The sequence below is a fragment of the Geotrypetes seraphini genome, chromosome 5, assembly GCF_902459505.1.
Source record: "Geotrypetes seraphini chromosome 5, aGeoSer1.1, whole genome shotgun sequence".
Lineage (NCBI taxonomy): Eukaryota > Metazoa > Chordata > Amphibia > Gymnophiona > Dermophiidae > Geotrypetes > Geotrypetes seraphini.
The window spans coordinates 15,671,334-15,689,074 of record NC_047088.1 but is presented as its reverse complement, the minus strand read 5'-3'; the positions used below and the strand labels follow the sequence as shown (position 1 = coordinate 15,689,074).

The 17,741-nt window shown below is 44.0% G+C and overlaps 1 protein-coding gene across 2 annotated transcripts in view; it reads left to right on the top strand.

Moving 5' to 3' along the window:
- Positions 1-17,741, top strand: part of ABCB7 (ATP binding cassette subfamily B member 7) — a 177,075-nt gene that overhangs the window by 35,210 nt on the left and 124,124 nt on the right. The window lies entirely within an intron of this gene.

Here is a 17,741-nt window from a genome sequence, read left to right as displayed (position 1 = left end):
AAGTAAAGTGGGGGGGGGGGTTTTTTCCCACCAACACCCCCCGTCGGAACCCCTTAAAATACTGTTTTTCTTCAGCGCGCTTCCACCTTGCGCTCAGTTGTCTGCGCTGAGTTGTCGGCGCGCGCTTTTGTCTATGAACTGTTTAATCCAGTTGCAATGACAGTCCTCGGCCAGTATTTGTATGTTCTAAATCTGGTCAGTAGGTATCGCAGTTGAACACCAGTTGGGACTGACACCCCTCTATCCCCCCACTCCCAAGGCTTGCAAATGATGCTGCTGCTTCAGTATCCCTGCCTGGGCTTGGGAATCTCTTGACTGAGTAGCTTTCTCTGCCAGGATCAAATTCAAAGTACCATATATACTCGAATATAAGGTGGGCGGTTTAATATTCAAGTGCCCTCCCCTGTCAGGCACTGCACCCAGCTCCCTTCCCTCCCAACCCCTGTCAGGCACTGCACCCTGTCCCCCCTCCCTGCCTTGTCCTCGTACCTCCTCTGCTGATCCCTGTTGGTCCAGAGGTGCAGTGGGCAGGAGCGAGCTTTCCGCACTATTGACTGGCTCCCATGAATTCTCGCGAGTCACGGATCCGTGTTACATCCCAATCTGCAGTCTCTACACTTGACAGCTTGCTACCTTTCGGTGTAACTTCAACAAATTTTCACCTCTCTGATCCTGTTCAAGCCATTATTGCAAGCAAAGTAGTGGAAATGTCCTATACAGACTGGTGGACTCGGATGTGTTTCAAAAAGATCCTTTAATTCATCCAAAAAGTGACTCAACATGTACATATTTTGGCCCAGCCTCAGGAGTCTTACAAATAAGAACATAAGCAGTGCCTCCGCCGGGTCAGACCATAGGTCCATCCTGCCCAGCAGTCCGCTCCCGCGGCGGCCCAAACAGGTCACGACCTGTCTGAATCATCAGAAAGGGCTCCCTTGCCACCTTGGTTTCTCATTTGAAGTCCTATCTTCCCATCGGAGTCCTAACCCTCCGGTCTTATCACGTAGTTGATGCAAATAGATTGGTCCACATAAAGGCATCCACTCAAATTGTGGGTACAAAACTATGGATGATTGGAAGCTTCCTAGTAAATGCGGGAGCACAGTCGATTCCGTATGCGTTCTAGAACGGGTGTTATCCGGAGACAGCAGGCATATAGTCTCACATTCCTCCCACCTCCCCTGGTTGGCTTCTTAGCTTGCTTATGGAACTGAAGTACAATGAGCCCTTGTTGGGGGGTAAAGCATTTGCACATGCTTGGTGCGGACATTTTAAAAGTTAATGAATTATTAAAGTACCGGTGCACTTTTCACTGTCTATTCCGGGCTCCATGGATGGCATCACCCACATGTGAGAATATCTGCCTGCTGTCTCCAGATAACACCTGTTACAGTAAGTAACTCTGCTTTCTGGAAAAAAATGGCAAAGGTGTAGTATGGTCTTTAAATCAATTATGTACTAATGGTAAACTATGTACCTTTCAAGAACTAGCTACTATATGTGGTATCCCACACTATTTCATTGTGACTCTCAATGATTATTATTGTCATCTATAAGGGAGAGGTATGGCCAGTAGGAAAAAGGAGGTATTGATGTCTCTGCATAAGACTGATGAGACCTCATTTAGAATATTGTGTACAATTCTGGAGACCACACCTTCAAAAAGATATAAAAAGGATGGAGTCGGTCCAGAGGAAGGCTACTAAAATGGTGCGTGGTCTTCGTCATAAGGCGTATGGGGACAGACTTAAAGATCTCAATCTGTATTGGAGGAAAGGTGGGAGAGGGGAGATATGATAGAAACGTTTAAATACTTACATGATGTAAATACGCACGAGTCGAGCCTCTTTCATTTGAAAGGAAACTCTGCAATGAGAGGGCATAGGCTGAAGTTAAGAGGTGATAGGCTCCAGAATAATCTGAAGAAATATTTTTTTCAGAAAGGGTGGTAGATGCATGGAACAGTCTCCCGGAAGAGGTGGTGGAAACAAGAGACTGTGTCTGAATTCAAGAGGGCCTGAGATAAGCACGTGGGATCTCTCAGAGAGAGAAAGAGTTAATGGTTACTGTGGATGGACAGACTAGATGGGCCATTTTGTGTCAGGGGTGGGAACATGCTGTAGAAGACGACAGCAGCCTGCTTGGATCGCTACAGCACTGACGATCCTCTTCAGACTGCCCTAATTAACTGAAGGTGAGACTGGGAGGCCAGGGGGAAGCCGGAGGACGCTAGAAAGGCCTATTCAGCACTTCTCGACTGACCCTCCCCCTTTGCCCCCTAAAGCAGGAACAGCAGTGCTGCAGCTCCTGCTTTAGGAGACCTGAAGGCACGGGGAGGAGGGTTAGTCAATGAATTGTCGAGCCCGGTTTAAAAAAAAACAAAACAACAAATTGATTTGAATCGATTCACCAATGTGAATCGATGAATCGTGCAGCACTAATATGGAGTAATCGTACTACTGTATACTGAACAAGTAAGAAGGCGTATCCAAATGTTAGACCAAATACAAGATCTTATATTGGATATGAAAACGAATTGGTAACCAGTGTAAAGAACGTAATTAGGGAGTAAGTTACTAATATGGGGCTCAAAGGAAAGTGTCTAATCAAAAATGGTTCCTAGAACCCATGATGATTGGGCAATTGGTAGAGATTCAGACTGATACAGTGGAATTGAGGAGGGTATTGATTAGAGAATAACATGGTTGCTACTATTTGGGTTTCTACCAGGTACTTGTGACCTGGATTGGCCACTGTGGAAACGGGAGACTAGGTTAGATGGTCCATTGGTCTGATCCAGTATGGCTATTCTTATGATTTATTGCAGTAAATGAAAACACTATGATCAGAATTGCTGCAGAACCGGGAAACAAACATTTTTTTTACTGCCCTGCAGGAATGATGACGGGCTTTGTTTTATGGTAAAACAGAAAGCTGCAGTAGAGAGGGTGAGACATGGCAGAAAGAAGGCCATGGAGCTGGCTTGTGTGAATGGCTGCCAGGCAAAAGGAAATTGTAAGCTTCAAGCTGCAGCTAGAAAGAGGTGCAGGACCCGCAGGGAGGAGGATAGGAAGGGGGTGAGGTGCCGGCTAGATCCATGGGAGGAAGGGAGGTGGAGGGCAGGGAGAAACAAGAGCTTGAGATCAACATGATTTCAAAAATAAAATGACCAGACGACAAAAGGTAGAAAAAGTAACTTTATTTTCTATTTTGTGATTAGTGTATGCCAGATTTGAGACGTACATCCTGCCAGAGCTGGTGTTAGATATGGCTGGGGCCCAAGGTATGGAGGTGACTCCAAAGCCCACTTCCACTTCAGCTTCCAGCATGCTTGGGGCACTCTCTGGTCAGGGGCCAACACAATCAGTCCCCTAACACAATCTGTGGCATGTGCCATCTTTATATTTTGCATAGTACAGGAGTAAATGCATTTTTCTATATATCTGGTATTGTGCTACATAGCTGTTGAAGTCTTGTTCATATGGGGTCAGAGCTTGCAGGGATGGGGGACAAACATTTCTGTGTCATTCTGTAGTATAGACTTCCTGAAGCAAAGAATTTTAGAATTGTCTTTTTTTAACATTTGTTTATTTGCCTCATTCTTTATTTGACTTGTTTGGGTCCTCAAGGACTGAACTTGGACAAGCCAACTGTAGGAGGGATATGAAGCCTCAGGCATTTTAGCTACCAAGTCCTCTGTGCCCCCCTCCCCCCAAAGGAATTCACTTCCTAAATTCCAATAAAGTGCAAGAGCAGGTTTTTGCTACAGCCTGCTCCCACCTTCCAATATATTTATTTAAAAAAAAAAAAAAAAGTATATCCCCCTTAACTGAAAACAAGCATCCAAAATAGCTTGTAATAATTAAGGCAATCTATATACAGTCCGTTCTCGTAATTTGCATGTTTCCAATGCACGATTTCACATATCCGTGATTGTATCCATTGTGACTGCTATTCGCCATTCACGCCTTGCGTTTGCATATTTGCGGGCCTGCTCTTCCAAAAACAGCTTTATTTACTTTTACTTTCACTTCACAGTCTCGTGTTTGCTTCCAGATATGACTCCCGCCCCCCCCCTCCCCCAAAGTGTCAAGAGATTGATTTGCAAGCATCTCCAGGTACTCCAAGTTCTGTCTCATGCGGGTACCTAACCCTATTTTCCCAATTCATTTTCCGTGGTTTCGAGGCGCGACATGTACAACTGGAACCTAACCTCTATGTTCCCATAGATGCAACATTTCATTTTTCAAGGTTTTGTGGTTTGCAAACATTTTCGTGAACCGTACAACCACGAATAACAAGAACAGACTGTAGATAAATACAGGTTAATAATGCAAAATGTGGGGAAAACCTACAGATCTTGGCTCTTGATATTCTTTCCTACTTCAGTGAGCTCAGAGAGTGTGTGTGTGTGTGTGTTCGGTGTTCGCACTGCATGTGTTGTATCTTGAGGGGGGAGGGTAGCTGCAAGTGGTGGTGCAGTTTGGAAGGGGGTATGTAATTTGAAGAGCAGAGAAGAATTGTACTTCCTGGACTAGCAAGCTGTTCTTGCATCTCTTCCCCACAGGCTGCGGCTCCTCGGCTCGCTGGCATTCTAGAATGACAGGGTGGGCCACCATGGCAAACTGGGTCCCCTGTAAGTGCAGCGAAGCCATCTTAATTTGCCCCCCTAAAGGCGGCCCTGCATCAATTAGACACAGGATTTCCTTTTTAATAAGCCTCTGATTGCAGGTCTTGAGAGCTGGAGCAACCCTGAATATTGTTGTGGCCGCCGTTTGTCTTCAGCAAACACTGCAGTGAAACAAGGCACGGATGCTAATTAATGCCTATCATTTTGTTGTACATCTGAGCAGTATTGTCAGGTGATTCGAAGCAGCATAACAGTGGCTGGAGGGTGTCGAATGGATTCTCTGCATTGAAAGCCAGCAGGGGTTTGTTATGTGGGAATTCAGAAAGAAGCTTCCTGTTGAGGGCTCTCTAGTGTTCAGCACCCAGCCTCTCTCTGCTTTATGAATTTTTTCCCTCAATAGTTTCAGCTTTAGTGTTATAATGGAAAATGTCTCCAGAAGCTAATCTGATTTCCTCGTTTATAACCTGTTTCTCCTGCTCTTCCTATATTATAGCCATCCTGTATAATCATGGCTAGCCTGTAGCAGTATATAATTACCAACCACTCTCCTCACTCTACCTGCTTTTATGTCCACACAGCACCAGTTTCATTTCTAACCCTTAGTGTTGCTCAAAACCTCAGATCCGACTGTGCTAGAAATACAATAAAGCTATTTCTGGCCAGCCTTCCTTTTATGATGCTGAAGATGGATGGATGCCTGTGTTTTTACAAGTGTTCTCCTCTCTCATTTTCCCTTTCTGGGTAGAGAGAAGTACAAACACCTTATTTTGTACTATGTGTTGATTTTCTTGTTGTTGTTCAGTGCTTTTTTGTTTTTGTAAATCATTCATGTTTTAAAGGCAACTTATAATTTGTAGATTTGCTGACACATTTCCATTGACTTTCTACAAATACATTTCTTCACTTTTCTAGCTGAAGTGCTGTAAAGGGGCTTTGCTCTTCTCTACTTTCAGATATCCCTCACTAACTTCCCCCCCCCAAAAAAAAAAACCCCACAAAAAAACTGGAGGTTTCACCTAGCACTAAGAGAACTTACTTTGAGGTACCCAAATTAGAACCCTTTTTTTAACATTAAATAAGAACAAAAGAATAGGCTTACTGGGTCAAACCAATGGTCCATCAAGGCCAGTAGCCCATTCTCATGGTAATCAATCCAGGTCCCTAGTACCTGGCCAAAACCCAAAGCAACATTCCATGCTATCAATCCAGGGCAAGCAGTGGCTTCCCCCATGTCTTTCTCAATAACAGACTATGGACTTTTTCCTCCAGGAAATTGTCCAAACCTTTCTTAAAACCACCTGCGCTATCTGCTCTTATCACAACCTCTAGCAATACTTAATTATTCTCTGAATGAAAAAATATTTCCTCCTATTGGTTGTAAAAGTATTTCCCTGTAACTTCATTGCGTGTCCCCTAGTCTTTCTAATTTTTGACAGAGTGAAAAATTGATCCACTTGTACCCGTTCTAGTCCACTCAAGATTTTGTAGACTTCAATCTTATCTCCCCTCAGTCATCTCTTTTCCAAGCTAAAGAACCCAACCTTTTTAGTCTTTCCTCATTTTAGAGGAGTTCCATCCCCTTTACCATCTTGGTCGCTCTTCTTTGAACCTTTTCTAGTGCCACTATATCTTTCTTGAGATAAGGAGACCAGAACTGAACGCATAAAGAGGCATTATAACATTCTTAGTCTTGTTAACCATCCCTTTTTTAATAATTCCTAGCATCCTGTTTGCTTTTTTGGCCGCCACTGCACATTGGGCGGAAGATTTCATCGTATTGTCTACAATGACACCCAGAAATTTTTCTTGGGCACTAACCGCCAAAGTCGACCCAAACATCCGGTAACTGTGATTTGAGTTATTCTTCCCAATGTGCATCACTTTGCATTTGTCCACATTAAATTTCATCTGCCACTTGGACGGCCAGTCTTCCAATTTCTTAAGGTCTGCCTGCAATTTTTCACAATCCACATGCATTTTAACAACTTTGAACAGTTTAATTTAATTTAATTCTTATATACCGCTAATAACCGTGAGGTTTCTAAGCGGTTTACAAAAATGATGCATTAAAAGATACAATAAATAAAAATAAATAAGATAGGTACTTGGAAATTCCCTAACTGTCCCAAAGGCTCACAATCTAACTAAAGTACCTGAAGAAACAATTTATGAAAAGTAAAGATAAAAATATAAAGACAGAGGTAGAGATAGAGATAGAAATGAATATTCCAACAAGATGGCGGCCAGTTAGGTCATCTTCTGTTCTGTCTCCCTTGTCCTGCTTTTGTTTTTGTTTTATTTTGCCTTTGTTGATTTTCCTTTTAAATTTCTTTTTTGTTGGTTTTTTGTTCTGTCTCTGCTGTTTTCATTTGGGACTTCCAGTCTTGTTGGTGTTTGCTTCTTTTGAGCTCACCTACCGATTTCCAGTTTGACAGTTGCTCCTATCTGGCAGCTGAGGGAGCCGTTGCCTGATGCCTGAATGGTTCTATGGTGGCGGTTAAGAATTGAAGAATTGGGTCCTGTTTCTTTTCGTGGTGGATGGGAGAGTTCTGGCTTTCGGCTCCTTGTGTTCATGTCCAGCCACTAGCGGAGAGGAGTGTGGGAGCACTGCTTCGCCCCCTCCCGAACCAGCATAGGACCAGCTCCGTTGAATTCAAGCTGCAACAACGGCGTGCTGAGGGCAGATGAAGGCAGGAGCCAGCCCACGCTGCCACGGAGGGACTACATCGGACCGGCATGCAGGTCAGTCGAGCCAGCTCGACCTCCTCCCCGTTACCAGCAGGGAGAGGAAATTAAATCTTTTTCTCCCTGTTAGGTCGTGGGAGAGGTGGAGCGGTGATCGCACTCCTTTCCTGAGCGGGCTGGCGAAAAGATGTCAGCCCGCTGCTTGAAAGCAATCTTTTTTTTTTTCCCTGCTGGGTCATGGGAGAGGCGGAGCGGTGCTCACACACCACTCCTGAGCTGACACTCTTCAATATTAATATGAAGATCTACTTGTGGTGGAACTGTGACCAGGTGCCCTGCTGGAGAGGGGCTCCCGATACTGATGCTGGTCTCGGTGAGCCGTTAGTCTTTCAAAGTGTTCTCCCCTTAGTGTCATCTGCAAATTTAATCACCTCACTCGTCATTCCAATTTACAGATCATTTATAAATAAGTTAAATAGCACCAGTCCCAGTACAGATCCCTGTGGCTCTCCACTGTTTACCGTATTTCCCCGCATATAGGCCACCCATCTGCATAGGCTGCACCCATGTATAGGCCACAGAAAAGGGTGACGTATGTTTAAAAGCTGGAAGATAAGCCACCCCATGGTATTAGCCGTGGCTTATCTTCCAGTACCTCCTCTGCCTTTTTCAATCATTCCCCCCCAGGTACCTCCTTCGAAACCACCTCGCTAGATGGTGCACGGCTCGAATCTCCAGCGGTGCAGGGCAGCCGCGATCTCTTCAGCATCCATCCTGCCCCTGCACCGCCTGCTGAATGGCACCGTGGTATAGTCCCAAAAGTATCTCATTACCAAAGGATGAATATCTCCCTCCAAAGGCAGTGAGGTACATATGAGACAACAGCTTCATCCTCAGCTAGCAGTAGGTAGCGATCAGCCACCATCAAATGAGAAACAATGGGCATTCACTAGAAACTGAGAGGCAGTCCCCCATCTTGCAGCAAGTGAATACACAGGCAAAAAGCGGGAGTATCAAACCTGCGTATCCAAAGACAAGTCCAGGGAATCAAAATCAAGGTTTAGACAGGGTCAGACATCTAAATGGAGGTAAGGGGTGGGGGGGGGAGGTGTTTGAGGTGGGGTGTGGGGGATGTTTTGGAGACCGTATCTGGTGAAGGACATAAGAAGACTTGAAGTGGTCCAGAGGAGGGCGACAAAAATGATAAGAGGCTTGCGCCAGAAGACGTATGAAGAGAGACTGGAAGCCCTGAATATGTATACCCTAGAGGAAAGGAGGGACAGGGGAGATATGATTCAGACGTTCAGATACTTGAAGGGTATTAACGTAGAACAAAATATTTTCCAGAGAAAGGAAAATGGTAAAAACAGAGGACATAATTTGAGGTTGAGGGGTGGTAGATTCAGGGGCAATGTTAGGAAATTCTACTTTACGGAGAGGGTAGTGGATGCCTGGAATGCGCTCCCGAGAGAGGTGGTGGAGAGGAAAACGGTGACGGAGTTTAAAGAAGCGTGGGATGAACACAGAGGATCTAGAATCAGAAAATAAGATTCAATATTGAAGAACTAAGGCCAGTACTGGGCAGACTTGCATGGTCTGTGTCTGTATATGGCCGTTTGGGGGAGGATGGGCTGGGGAGGGCTTCAATGGCTGGGAGGGTTTAGATGGGCTGGAGTAGGTTTTAACAGAGATTTTGGCAGTTGGAACCCAAGCACAGTACTGGGTAGAGCTTTGGATTTTTGCCCAGAAATAGCTAGAAGAAAAAAAAATTTAAAAATTTAAATTGAATCAGGTTGGGCAGACTGGATAGACCATTCGGGTCTTTATCTGCTGTCATCTACTATGTTACTATGTATATCAGCAGGAGAGAGTCAGTATCTCTCCCACTGCAGTGGGGAGATGGGTGGGATGCGGGCGGTGGTTTCGCTTTGCAGTGGAATAGCAACATAGTACATGATGGCAGATAAAAACCTGAACGGTCCATACAGTCTGCCCATAAGTTATATCCATTAAAAAAATACATGATTAGATGATTAGATTAACTTGTCTCTTCTTTGATATTTCTGGGCTGTAGACTGTAAAGTCTGGTATTGTCCTAAGTTCCAAATGCTGAAGTTGCCATCCAAGCTCACTCCAGCCTATCCAACCATCCTGTTCTTTGCAGGACATCTACTGTAAAGTCTTGCCAGTAACATCCTCATGTTATATATTAGTGGAATTCACATTGATGCCCTCCTCAGCCCATCCTACACCAAAACACCATATATGGAACACAGACTGTGCAGGTCTGTCCAATACCGGCCTTAGTTCTTTAATTTGCATCCCTCATTTTCTAATTAGAGAACCTCTATTTTTATCCCATGCTTTTATGAATTCCATCACCGTTTTCCTCTCCACCACTTCCCTCGGGAGGGCATTCCAGGCATCTACCCTCTCTACCATTGCTCCTAAGTCTTCCTCCCCGTAACCTCAAATTATGCCCTCTAGTTTTACCATTTTTTCTACTCTGGAAAAGATTTGGTTCTATATTAATGCCTTTCAAGTATTTAAATGTCTGATTCATATCGCCCCTGTCCCATCTCTCCTCCAGAGTATACATATTTAGGTCTTTCAGTTTCTTCTCATACTTTTTGTTCAAACCCTGTACCATTTTCATCACCTTCCTCTGGACAGCTTCAAGTCTTTTTATATCATTCACTGGATACAGCCTCCAAAACTGAACACAATACTCTAAATGCGGCCTCACCAATGACCTTTACAGGGGCATCAATACCTCCCTTCTTCTGCTGCTTACTCCTCTTTCTATACAGCCTAACATCCTTCTGGCTGCAGAAACCACCTTGTCACACTGTTTAGATGCCTTTAGATCCTCAGAAACAAGGTCCCTTTCTCCATCTGTGCTTATCAGCTTCTCACTTCCCAGCACATACGGCATCTCTCCTGCTACAGGAGGGGAGGAGTATTGTGTGGCAGCAGGAGAGAATGGGCATCTCTCCTACTGCCCGTGGCCCGTACCCCGTACCTTAAAGTTGGGAGCAGGAGGTACTAAAAACACCTCCTGCTCCTCCCGTGACGACACTGGGCCTTAGGCCCCTCCCCAGTGCATCATGTGAAAACAGGTTTAGCGATAATCGCTAACTTTAGTGAATCTAGCCCTTAGTGTTTTGTAATAATCTCTATGTTCCTCATAGTGGGCCTAGTCTGAGTATATTATTCTTTAAATATTTCTAAATAATCTTACTTTGCCAAGATAAACATAAAGAAATACTGTATGGAAAGCATGGAACCAAACAAACTTAGTGGTGATTAGATCGCAGCACTAGTAATTGACAAGCAAAGCCAGTGCTGGGCAGGCTTCTGTGGCCTGTGATCTGAAAATGGCTGGGACAAATCAAGTATGCATATGTAGCATCACATCATATCTTATGAGTTTGTTTTACTGGAAAGACTGGATGGACTATACAGGTCCTTTATCTGCCGTCATCTACTATGTTACTTTGTTAAGATCATATCTGGGTGCAGTGGTTTAGTACTGTTTTAATTTAACTATTTATTTTATTAAAAAATTTATATACCGCATAAATACTATGCGGTTTACAAAATTACATGCATACATATTAAAAATGCTAAAACATGTTTCGACAGAACAAACACAATAAAACATTAACATTTGCGTTATTAAAACCTTTTTTCAAATTCATCCAACAAGATAGAAAGACAAATCCCATAAAAACATTTACAGGACGGTAAGGCTTCAGCAGCAAATAGCATTAGCACATGAAGGCATTAACAAATAATTGTGTTTTCAACATTTTCTTAAACTTCAGTCTCCCTTCACAAAATTGCCGAATATCAGGCAGCGCATTCCAAAGCTTTACACCTGCTACAGCAGCATTTTTGCCCCAATCTTAACATGAGAGACTAACATCTTACCCTCCAAATTCAACTTCATTCTATTTTCAGATCTCAAACATTTTCTAGGTTGATAGATTTCAAAAAACTGCTTTAGTGCCCTTGGGGAAACATGATATAAGGTTTGCTGTATGATTGAGAGAATCTTAAACCGTACGCTCTTTTTTTTAGTTAATATCACAAGATAGAGTTGACTAGGATTACTATCTAATAAGCCACATGTGTCAAACACAAGGCCTGCGGGCCGAATCTGGCCCGCCTGGCCTTTTTATGTGGCCTGCGGCAATGCTCTCGAACTTCCCCTTCTCAGAGCCCATTGTGTCCTCCTGCGCTGGTCCGACGTCACCATCATGCCGGAAAATCTGCTGGCTTCGGCAGCGATTCGGCAGTGTTGTCCATGGCTCCCCCTCCTACCTACCGTCCGCCGCGGTCCACCTAGGTGGAAACAGGAAGTTGCGCATCATTGGATGCAGACCGGCAGGCAAAAAGCAGGAGGGGGAGCCATGTACAACACTGTCGAATCGCTGAGGCCGGCAGATTTCTTGGCTTGGCGGCAACATCGGACTGGTGCCGGAGGGAAAGACACGCCGGGCTGTGAGGAGAGAGGGACTGACGCTGGAGGGAAAGGCATGCTGGGCTGTGAGGAGAGAGGGACCGGCACTTGAGGGAAAGGCAAGCTGGCTGTGAGGAGAGCGAGATGAAGGGAGAAAGGTTGGACCTGGGGTAGTATGGAGGAAGAGGGAAAAAGATACTTGAAGGGGGAACTGTTGGGAAGAGAAAGGGAGAAATGGTGGACCTTGGGGGAGAGATGGGATGGGGGGCAGTTGGGAAGAGAAAGGGAGAGAAGTTGGGATCTGGAGATGGAAGGGAGGGTGAAATGTTAGGCCTGGGGATGGAAGGGAGAGAGATGCAGCATCTTTTTTTTTTTTTTTTTTTTTTCCTTTCCATCTCATTGTTCAGCATCAGGGGGGAGGGAAGAAGAACAACAGAAAAGAGAGGGAGCAAAATGTTGGACCAAGAGGAGAGAGGAGGAAAGATAGAAGGAAATAGGAGGCTGGGAAAGGAGTGAGATGGGAAATGGGAGTGCTACAGAATAAGAGAAGAAGGAAAATTGATAGGTAGCTGAAAATTAAAAAAGGAGAAGGGTGAGATTTGAGTAGACAGAGGCAGAAAAGGAAAAAGTTGAAAGGGAAAAATAAATTTGTTGGAGACAGGGACTAGACTAGAGTAAGAGAGAAGAGGAGAAAAAAATGGACAGCAGACACTGGAAAGAGAATTAGAAGATAAACACAATCAGAAAGAAAAACTGGGACCAAAAGCAAAATGACCAGACAACAAAAGGTAGAAAAAATCATTTTATTTTCTATTTTATGATTACAATATGTCAGATTTGAAATGTATATCCTGTCAGAGCTGGTGTTAGACAGCAAGCATGAACTAGGACCTAAAAGAGAGGAAAAGTCTTTTTTATTTATTTTATAGACGGCATGGGGTTGGAGAGGTTGTATCCCTATACGTCTACTAAGACTAACCCCCCTCCTTTGCTGGTGCGCAGTGTGGGTTTCGGAGCCGCCACCGGCGCTGGGGCCCATGCTGTGCGTCAGCAAAGGAGGGGGTAAGTATCTTAATTAAAAAACCGGCCCATGACTTAGCCTGTCTTAGATTTCGGCCCCTTATGTGATTTGAGTTTGACACCCCTGCAATAAGCTGTGAAAATTTCATTCACAAACTTGCCCTGCTTTACAATTTCTTAGCTGTGTTCAGAAAATACTACCCCTTTTATCTCTTAAGTGAGGCCCTTTTAAAGTATGAGGGGAAAATTTCTTTAAAGACTCATGTTTTCCCAGTAACTATAGTCTCGTTCTCTGCAATTTAATGGACTCCTAATGCATGATTACACATCATCAGAGTCCATTCTGTTAAGTGAAGTGGTGGCATTTTACGCATAATTAAGTCATTTAGATTACTAGAACACTTTTCGGGGGGGGGGGCTATAGCTTCCCTGTACTCTGTACTGAAGCAGTGTACATTTCAGAATAGCCTGACAGGGGTGACCTCTTTCTTACTCTGACAGAACTAGGGTGTCATGTCCTCATTCAGCAGTTGTGAAATAAGTGCAAGAGTGGTGTACACACACTACATTACAGTCTAGGTTGTAGCATGTGCAATATATTTTTTTAATATCAACATTGGTTTTTCCTTTCCCTATAGAGTTTCAAGTTTATTATCACATTTGATTAATCGCTTAATCCGAATTCTAAGCGATGTACAAATTAATAAAAATTACAGAGTAAAGGAAGACAAACTTAACTGACAGGTACCTAAACGACTAAAACATAATATTAAATTAAATTACACATACAAGTAGAAACATAAGGAAACTTGGGAATGAATTACAATTTGATTATAAGGTAGTACAATTAGGGTCAAGAACAATGGGGAAGGGAATAACAAAAGTCAAAAATCAGGTTAAAATCAGAGCCATAAGCAATTCAATTAATCGTTGAATGCATCTTTAAAAAGAAGACTCTTTAATTTGCTCTTAAATTTTTCAAGATTCTTTTCCTCTCTTAAATAAATTGGAAGGGCATTCCAAGATTGGGGAGCTGTTACAGAAAAAATAGACTGCCGCTGCGTATTGATAATTTTAAGAGAGGGAATGACCAATAAATGTTGGTCGTTTGAACGCAAAAGTCTAGATGAGGTATATGGGATTAAAACTCTATAGATAAAAGCTGGGGTTTTAAATATCAAAGATTTAAAAGTGAGCAGGCATAGTTTATACATAGAGCTAGCATTCCAGGCATAGGAAAAGGATGTAAATACATCCTCTTCAAAACAACAAAATATTATTGTACTAATCAAATCTAGGTACCTATTGTAATGTATACAGTCTTCTGGAAGAGAACAGCATTGCTAATAAGCAAAACATACAATATACCGTACTGTATATACTTGAATATAAGATGAGATTTTTGGGCTAAAAAAATAGCCCAAAAATGAAGGTCTCGTCTTATATTCAGGTCAGTGCCCACCCACCCCCTCCTGCACTTGTTGCAGGCCTCCGCTGGACCTGAGTATGATCTGGTGGTCCAGTGGTATGCCGGCACAGGAGGGATTCCTCCTGTCTCCTGTCCCAGCTGTCTCTGACCATTTTGTTACCCGCCTCCCCCGTGTACCTTTTTGAATCCCTGGTGGTCCAGCAGTGTACTAGGCAGGAGCAAGCTTTCTGCGCCCCTGCCCTGTGCTGAGCCCCTCCCTGCAATCTAAAACATCCCAAATTATATGCATGCTATTTGTGCAAAGAAGCCCAGTAAAATGGGGAGGAACAATGTCTGGTGACTGGTTAGAAGATCAATGCAGGAGGCACAGCTCCTCCCCCTCCTGTTCCTTACCCACAAACTCTTCTCATCTCTGCCTGCAATCAGCTGTACTTTTATATGATCTCTGCCTAAGCATTCTCTAAAGCATATTTTAGGTCAGTGGTCTCATAAGAACATAACATAAGAACATAAGCAATGCCTCTGCTGGGTCAGACCTGAGGTCCATCATGCCCAGCAGTCCGCTCACGCGGCGGCCCAACAGGTCCAGGACCTGTGCAGTAATCCTCTATTTATACCCCTCTATCCCCTTTTCCAGCAGGAAATTGTCCAATCCTTTCTTAAACCCCTGTACTGTACTCTGCCCTATTACTCCCTCTGGAAGCGCATTCCAGGTGTCCACCACTCGTTGGGTAAAGAAGAACTTCCTAGCATTCGTTTTAAATCTGTCCCCTTTCAACTTTTCCAAGTGTCCTCTTGTTCTTTTATTTTTCGAAAGTTTGAAGAATCTGTCCTTCTCTACTCTCTCTATGCCCTTCATGATCTTATAAGTCTCTATCATATCCCCTCTAAGTCTCCTCTTCTCCAGGGAAAAGAGACCCAGTTTCTCCAATCTCTCAGCGTATGAGAGGTTTTCCATCCCTTTTATCAAGCGTGTCGCTCTCCTCTGAACCCTCTCGAGTAACGCCATATCCTTCCTAAGGTACGGAGACCAATATTGGACGCAGTATTCCAGATGCGGGCGCACCATCGCCCGATACAATGGCAGGATAACTTCTTTTGTCCTTGTTGTAATACCCTTCTTGATTATGCCTAGCATTCTATTTGCTTTCTTAGCGGCTGTTGCGCACTGTGCCGTCGGCTTCATTGTCATGTCCACCATTACCCCCAAGTCCCTTTCTTGGTTGCTCTCATTCAATAATATCCCTCCCATCGTATAGTTGTACCTCGGGTTTCTGTTTCCAACATGCAATACTTTACATTTCTCAACGTTGAACTTCATCTGCCATCTCGCCGCCCATTCCCCCAATTTGTTCAAGTCCCTTTGCAATTCTTCGCATTCCTCTTTAGTCCCAGCTCCACTAAATAGTTTTGTATCGTCCGCAAATTTTATTATCTCACACTTCGTGCCTGTTTCTAGATCATTTATGAATATATTAAATAGCAGCGGCCCGAGCACTGAGCCCTGCGGAACACCACTCGTGACCCCCATCCAGTCCGAGTAGTGGCCCTTCACCCCTACCCTCTGTTTCCTACCCGCCAACCAGTTTCTGATCCATCTATGTACGTCTCCGTCCACTCCATGGTTCTTCAGTTTCCGGAGTAGACGTTCGTGAGGCACCTTGTCAAAGGCTTTTTGGAAATCAAGGTATATGATGTCTATGGGGTCTCCTCTGTCCATCCGTTTGTTAATTCCTTCGAAGAAGTGCAATAAGTTCGTTAGGCACGATCTCCCCCTGCAGAAACCATGTTGGGTTGTTTTCAAAAGTTCGTTTCTTTCCAGATGTTCATCGATGTGTTCTTTAATCAGTGCTTCCGTCAGTTTCCCCGGAACCGAAGTCAAACTCACTGGTCTGTAGTTTCCCGGGTCACCTCTTGATCCCTTTTTAAAGATGGGCGTGACATTGGCTATCTTCCAATCCTCCGGGATCATGCCTGTTTTCAAGGATAGGTTGCAAATTTGCTGCAGTAGTTCCGCTATCTCCTCCTTTAATTCCTTCAGGACCCTGGGATGGATTCCGTCCGGACCCGGGGATTTGTCAGTTTTAAGTTTTTCTATCTGCCTGTGTACATCATCAAGGCTCACTTCCATGGCCACATAAAAAATAGTTAATGTCTTATTAAAGAAATGACAACATCTTTATAAACAATCTGGACATTGGTACAACGAGTGAGGTGATTAAATTTGCGGACGATACGAAGTTATTCAGAGTAGTGAAGACACGGGGATTGCGACGATCTGCAACGTGACATAATCAGGCTCGAGGGATGGGCATTAACATGGCAGATGAGGTACAACGTGGATAAGTGTAAAGTGATGCATGTAGGTAACAAAAATCTCAAGCATGAATTCAGGATGTCCGGGATGGTACATGAAGAGAACTCCCAGGAAAGAGACTTGGGAGTTATGATTGACAAGTCGATGAAGCTGTCCGTGTAATGTGCATTGGCGGCGAAAAGAACAGAATGCTAGGAATGATAAAGAAGGGGATCACGAACAGATCTGAGAATGTTATCATGCTGTTGTACTGGGCAGTCCTATGGGGCAAAGACCTAGACCAACTGCTTTCGCCCACTACATACGGGGAATTCAGAAAGCGCCCAAAAACATACCTGTTCCAGAAATACCTAAACAATTGACCCGCTCTCCCTCTCCCTCCCCCTGCCCTATTCCACCTGAACTTACAGCACTGTTATAAATATAATCTGTTATCTTCATCTTATCGTAACTTTACGTTGCTATTTATCCCCAACAGGTCCTGTCGGACATTACCTACTAAAATGTACATATTACGTTTTCGCTCAGCAAATTGTATTTCTATACTATTGCCTCCTGAGGTCTCTGATCTCTGTATTTCCTCTGAATATCTACTTATTGTATTTCGCTGAATGTCCAGCACTCTTGATTGTAAACCGCCTAGAAGTCGCAAGATTGTGGCGGTATAGAAGAATAAAGTTATTGTTATTATTATTATGGTGTGCCCTCACCTGGTGTACTACGTCCAGCACTGGTCACTGTACATGAAGAAGGACACGGTACTACTCAAAAGGGTCCAGAGAAAAGCGACTAAGATGGTTAAGGGGCTGGAGGAGTTGCCGTATAGCAAAAGATTAGAGAAACTGGGCCTTTTCTCCCTCGAACAGAGGAGATTGAGAGGGGACATGATCGAAACATTCAAGGTACTGAAGGGGATAGACTTAGTAGATAAGGACAGGTTGTTCACCCTCTCCAAGGTAGGGAGAACGAGAGGGCACTGTAAAATTGAAAGGGGATAGATTCCGTACGAACATAAGGAAGTTCTTCTTCATCCAGAGAGTGGTAGAAAACTGGAACGCTCTTCCGGAGTCTGTCATAGGGGAAAACACCCTTCAGGGATTCAAGACAAGTTAGACAAGTTCCTGCTGAACCAGAACGTACGCAGGTAGGGCTAGTCTTGGGGCGCTGGTCTTTGACCAGAGGGCCGCCGCATGAG